General features: G+C 37.9%; 1 pseudogene; it reads right to left on the bottom strand.

Moving 5' to 3' along the window:
* The window catches only part of LOC122152082, a 38,016-nt pseudogene that overhangs the window by 7,799 nt on the left and 23,328 nt on the right, over positions 1–6,889 (bottom strand).

Here is a 6,889-nt window from a genome sequence, read left to right as displayed (position 1 = left end):
TATGTATTTGTTGTTGTTATGTGCCGTCAAGTCAGCCCTGACTCATAACGACCCCTCCTTGGGTTACTGAGGGAGTATCACTACGGAAGTAGATTGCCCAACCTTCCTTCCGAGGAATGGCTGTTGGGTTTGAACCTCCAGCCTTCTGGTTAGCATTCAAGGACTTTAGGCACTCCACTACCAGAGCTCCCATATATATGTATACATACATACATATAGGGTTCTGTTTAATTGAAGACATGGAGATAGCCCAGGTAGAGGACAAGGTGGACATAAAGAAAAACTTAAGTAAATTTTAAAAATCAGAAAGAATATTGATTGAAAAGGAAGAAAAAGAATATTAGAGTGTCAAATGCACCAGGACACTAAGGTGACCAATTAGATAGAAACAGAAGAAGAAGATAATGTAAAAACGAAGAGATAGATATGAGTGGGAACTTTTTCCATGGGCAGTCTTAAAAATTCCAGTTCCCAAAAGTATTTCCTACTATCACTCAGCATGAGAGTTACCTTCTTTTCATTCAATATATTGCATTTCATAGTTTTACTTACATTGCTCAGGGAAAGGTGCTCTTATTAATCTATTATAGACAAGTTATCAAATAGCTTTCCTTAGCTGAGATCTTATGCATGCATGTTTTGATGATGAAGAAATAAGTGGTACATTTTAACCTGAGTCATTACCTAAGAAGAAAGAGCTTGAGTAGCTTGGAGGAGGAGATAGGAGATAAGCTCTGCTGGAGAGGGGCAAACCCCAGGAAAGAGAGCTAGAGCTGAGGGGGTGGTGGTGGGGGAGGAGAAATGTGGCCAAAGAGAAACTGTACCTATTTCTTTAAGAAAAAAAAAAAAAGTTGCCATTGAGTTGATTCTGACTCATGAAGACCTCATGTATGTCAGAGGAGAATTGTGCTCTACAGGATTTTCAATGACTAATTTTTTTCAGAAGTAGGATTCCAGGCCTTTCTCCCATGGAGCCTCTGAGTAAACTCAAACCTCCAACTGTCAGGTTAGAAGCTGAGGCCACTACCCATTTGAATCACCCAGAAATATCCTTAACTATTTTAGAATCCCTTAAAAGGCTGAAATAGGGAAAGTAATGCAAATTAAAAATGTTAGCAGGTCTGGAAACTTACCTAGCTCATGTCTTAAGGTCTTCACATTGCTTGGGAATCCAGCCATTGCTCTGAGCAATGTCTCTAAATGACTTTTAGAAGAAGCACTAGGTTATGAGTATACAATCAGTTTGAGGCATTTCAGACCCTCCATGAAAAGAGCACATCAGTAGGGGCTATTCTGCTTTGTAGTTTCTGGTTCTGTTGTAACTATCTTTCTCAGGAATTAAAATGACTTACATGAATAATAGCAATCATTTCTTTAGAATACTTACACAACTATGAGATTGGACAAACCTAGATTCTTCAGCATTTGATGAAAGTATCATTTAATTATCTTGATCTAGGTGAAATTGGAATTGAAATAGATTTGTAATAATTTTACATTTTATAAATTTTTAAAAAGAATGTTCATCGTCCCAAAATAATAAAATGATTAAGGTAGAAGAGATCTGAAAATATGTTGATTCAATTATTTTTCCCCCCATTTTTCCATCCAGAATATGTCAGTTCTCCCTCAGTTTACAAAGTTTGAAAATTCAATCCTTTGCTAAGTTTCTTGCTTCTTATTAACATAATTGTCCAATAGTACTTCCTTACAAAAAGGAAATATCTCATCCTTTCAATTAAGTCCATGTCGGCTTAATTCTTTTTCTGTGGATATAAGGAAATAATTAGCAATTCTGTCAGATAGATGTTTTATATCCTTGAATTTGGCAAAACTGAATAAAAATCACTGTTTGTTCCCTACAGCTTTAGTCACATCAATTCCTTTAGTGTTTCTTCATAGGATCTATCTTCTACCCTTTTATCTTTGTCAGTCTTGTCAAACTACTTCAATTTCACCACCAAATATTTCATTGTAGTGATCAAGAAAAAATTCTAATAAAGTTTTTAAAACATAAACAAGAACAGGAGGATTGATTGCTGACTGTTAGATATTACACGTTTCATTTCCTACATGTTATCTCCATTTCCCCATCTAATTTCACCCTATACTACCTTATTTTAGTTTAGGGTGAATAGATGCCTAGAATTCTTTTTTTCTAGTTAAATTTTCAATCATTCTTTCTCCATCTCGATTCTACAAAACTGGGGTTTCATTTTTAAAAACTGCAGTTATCACTAACACCTAATCAACTTTCTTTATATTTTAGCTCTTCTCTAATGATGGACGTAAAACATAGAACAAGCTTTTTATGAAGATGACAAGCATATGTACCATTATCAACTCAGCCTGTATCCTAGCCCTGTCCTGAACCAAGCAAGGTATAGACTCCAGAACTGCAATGTATCTTAGTTGCACCTTTGGATTTCTAAGACACTTCCAAGTTCTCACTAAAAATTAAGATTAATTCTCACTCTCCCTATCCAGAATTATATTATTCTCTTGTTGTGTTCAGTATCTTCCTACCACTGAATCCTCATTCCTTCCTGTCCCCATGCCAAAGCTTAACTGACATGTGCAGAAAGTGAACTATTACCCAAGTCTCCCTCGCCTTTGAGGTTTGTCTATTTTAATGTCTTCCTTCTGTTGTCAACTCTATCCACATTATTGCCCTGTGGCTATTCACTGACAATTATCTCAAGCACACAAATGTATATAAAATGTTTCTATAAATGGAAAAAATAACTAATTTACTGCTCTGGAGGTTAATGACCCAAAAATTCTATGGCAACTTGGGACTGCTAAACTAAATTCTATTAGTTGAGAAAATTTTCTCCTAGAAATATATTTGGTGTCATCAAAGCAACAAAGGGGAAATATTGATAATGGGTCATTGGAGATGTGACAATGGAATCCTTAAAAAAAATGATGGATAATTTGATGATATTCGCTTTCCAAGGATTTATGCAAATTATGTGGAACATCTTTATATAGATCAATTTCTCTATACATAAATAAACTAAGCAAATGAAAGAATAAACTTCAAAATCTGATTTTTTAAAGCCTCTAATGTGACCTTATCAGATTGTAAGCACTTTGAAGATACAGGTTTTTTCTATCTCTTATTTGTTTTTTACAATGCAGTTTATACAGCTTCCTGCAGTCAAGGGAGTCTGACATATTTGTTGGACTTAACCAAAGAATCCACTTTTTAAAATAATTCCTTTTTTCCTTACCGTGTCTGTAATTTAGAAGCAGAAAAAATACGGATGAGGAGATCCACTTTAAAGCACTAAGAGGAAGTTATTAGGCTTGTTTTTCTGTGTCCTTTTTAACCTCAGGTGCAGAGGACTGAGATCATCATACTCCTCAACCCATGGCACATTGTCAGCAGTGTTTTACCTCTCTTTTATTTATTGTTTTATCTCTATTCCTCACTTCCATTTCCTTTTCCCCATTGACAACCATTCTTTTGTTTTTAATGTTTATCCTGTTGTTCATATGTTATTGCAAAGCATGTGCATACAAAATATGGTTTGTATCTCATATTTTACTTTTATTTAGCCCATGTTGCTGTGTGTGCATCTAGTCTAAACCCATTACCATCAAGTCGATTCCAACTCATAGCAACCCTCGTTGGGTTTCCAAGGCTATAAATCTTTCTGGAAGTAAATTGCCCAGTCTTCCCTCCTCAGAGCAGCTGGTGGTTTTGAACCACTGACCTTCTGGCTAGCAGCCAAATACTTTACCCACTGTACCACCAGAGCTCCTTACATCTCATCTTTTATTTGAAAATTCTGCACAGCTCTCTATAGTGGTCCTGCATCACTTTTGCCTGTCCAAAACCCCCCAAAAAACAAACTCACTGCCATCAAGTCAGATCCAACTCATAGCGACCCCTCCTTGGGTTTCTGAGGTGGTATCACTACAGAAGGAGATAGATCACCCAATCTTCCTTCTGAGGAGTGGCTGCTGGGTTTGAACCACCAGCCTTCTGGTTAGCAGTCAAATGCCTTAAGCACTATGCTACCAGAGCTCCCTTGCCTGTCCAATCCTTTAATAATTCATACCCAAATTACCTCCAAGCTTTGCAGGCCCACCTCATATGATTGTACAAGTATTGAATGACCCAGCCTCCAACTTCTGCCAACCTCCTCTATCCAAATAATGCTAATATTCATCTGGAACACACCAGATTAGTTATATTTTTATAATTCTGAAATACACACTGCTGAGTATATAGCCACTGTCACAAGTCCCTTGGTTCCACTCATTACCAAATCTCTTCAGAACTCTTAATGAATTAGGTACTAAAATGTTATAGCGTGAACAGCGGGGGTCTCTAGAACCCTACTCAAGCTCTGTGGGTGGCATCTGTTCTGACAGGTTGATTTCTATATGATGTGGTTTCATATTTTGATATCACACCTACCCTGTAAAAGCAACTCTGCAATGAAAACCCTCATACAAGTCTCCCTGAAGACCAGTAGACACTTCACTGAATACTGCCATTACTTTATTAATCACTACTTTATGGCATAGAAAAAATAACACAAATGGCACAAGCAATTGGTTTAAACTAGTGAGTAAATATAAGCCCTAGAAATTATATCAGGAAAAAATTCTCCATTGTCCTGGACCCCAGCCTGAGAGGCTAGAAAGCAGTCATTCATTCATATATAATAACACTTGTGTGTCAAATATTTATGATAAAATGTTCAAATACCCCCTCAAAGAGAATCAGGCCAAAAGGCTTTGGTGAGACTTTGGGATACCTGAGGATAGTTAAAGTGATTACATGACAAAAGATAGCCCAAAGAGAGCTGATGGTGAAAACCAAGAATCAGGAAACAGAGGTACCAGATACAAATATCAATTCTAAAGGCATAAGAGCAGGAAACTCAAAAGAGAAAAGAACCAAGAGTCCCATGAGGGAAAAAAAAAAAAAAAAAGAAGAAGAGTAACTGAATAAAAACAGGAGCAAGAGAGCAGGATCAAAAACAACAATGTACACTACTTTACCTTACAGTCCAATGAAGATGGGATGGAATTGAAGGAAACCCTTATTTGTAACCCATGAAATATCTAAGTTACATAGATAGAAGTCACTGAGTTCATAGATATCTTGGGGTGGGGAATAACTGCTTAGGGAGGAAAAAAGAATGAAAAGGACAGATGTGACAAAATCTAATAAGCCATTTCTCCTTCATTGGGATCAGATACTTTAACTAATAACAAACCAACCAAATTCATTGCCATCAAGTCAGATCCAACTCATAGCGACCCCTCCTTGGGTTTCTAAGGCAATATCACTACAGAAGTAGATTGCCCAATCTTCCTTCCAAGGAGCAGCTGGTGGGTTAGAACCAACAGCTTCTGGTTATCAATGCCTTAGGCACCTTAACCAATAGTGATATCAAATCATGTACCCCTGATATGCTATGATGAGGACACTTCACTTTGTATTATTCTTTCCAAAAATGCAGAACCCCAGTCTTATAAGAAAAATCACAGATTCAAACTGAGGAAGTCTGCACAATATATGACCATTACTGGTCAAAACTGCAATGAAAAACAAGCAAACACTGAGAAACTATGACAAACCAGAGAAGACTAAGAACATACAACAACTAGATGAACTTTACAAGTTACCTGTAAATCTAAAGTTGTTCCGAAATCAAAGGTTTATTTTTTATATTATACTTTATATATTATTGTGATTTGGGTGAAAGTAGTTTACAAAGCAAATTCATTTTCCATACAGCAATTCATACACATTTTGTTTCATGACATTGACTGCAATTCCCCACAATGTAACAGCTCTCTTTCCACTTCCTCCCCATAGTTACCTCTTCCCTGTGTTCTTCCCTCCCATGTACTCTCCCCACCACCAGCTGTCTCCCTAGGCAAACACTACCCTTCTGTTCTCCCATAATTGATCACTCCAAGGAGTGTACCTACCTGATATAAATGTTCAGCCCATATGCCTGTCCATTATTTGGCTGGAAGCCACAGGAGTCAGTTCAAATACAGACCTAAAGGGTAACTAGGGGCCATAGTCTCAGCGGTCTCACCAGGCTCTGTCAGACCAGCAAAACTGATCTTTTTTTATGATTTTGAGTTTTAATCCATAATGTTGCCCCACTCTATCCAGGATCTCCTGCACCAATCCCCCCTCCAAGTGGCTGAGAGTGGTAGCCAGGCACCATCTAGTTCTTCTGGTCTCATAGTATTATAGACTGAGGAGCAAATGGTCCACCAGTCTCTTGAAATAATTTTTTCCGTGTGTCTTTGGTTTCTTCCTTCTTCTTTGCCCTGAATGAGGAGAGATCCATTGCTGCATCTAGATGGCTGCTTGCAAGCTTTTAAGATACCAGTCTCTACTCACCAAAGTAGGATATAGAACAATGTTTTTGTGTAGTATGTTGTGCCAATTGAGCTTGATGTCCCCTGCAACCATGGTCTCTTGATGTCCCCTGCAACCCCTACAGGTCCAACTACTCACCCTCTTCAGGTAGCCAACTGTGCCCAAGAAGTAACGACAACTTTGTCCCTTGTCAGTCCCACTACTATACACCTGGACATTCTTACAGCACTTACAAATACACTTGTAGAAGAATCATCTACCATCATGGGCACACTCCTTCCCTGTCTAGACATACCTGATCATTCAACCTGTCCACCCATCTATCCACCTGTATATCAATGCTTGCAATCACTGACAACACAGTACTGTATGTGCAAAAGGGTTCATCTTTGTTCTGTACCTTCCATGTACCTCTCTGTGTCTTCTTCTTCTTCAATGCCACCATGTTAATGGCTCAAATTTGGTACATTGCCCTTCCCTCCACCCAAACCAATACTTGTTTCTACTATCTAGCAGTATTGC

The sequence above is a fragment of the Orycteropus afer genome, unplaced genomic scaffold (assembly GCF_000298275.1).
Source record: "Orycteropus afer afer isolate SDZICR_OR568_19922 unplaced genomic scaffold, OryAfe1.0 scaffold01558, whole genome shotgun sequence".
Taxonomy (NCBI): domain Eukaryota; kingdom Metazoa; phylum Chordata; class Mammalia; order Tubulidentata; family Orycteropodidae; genus Orycteropus; species Orycteropus afer.
The sequence above is the reverse complement of the archived record's forward strand: the minus strand, read 5'-3'. Positions and strand labels throughout refer to the sequence as shown.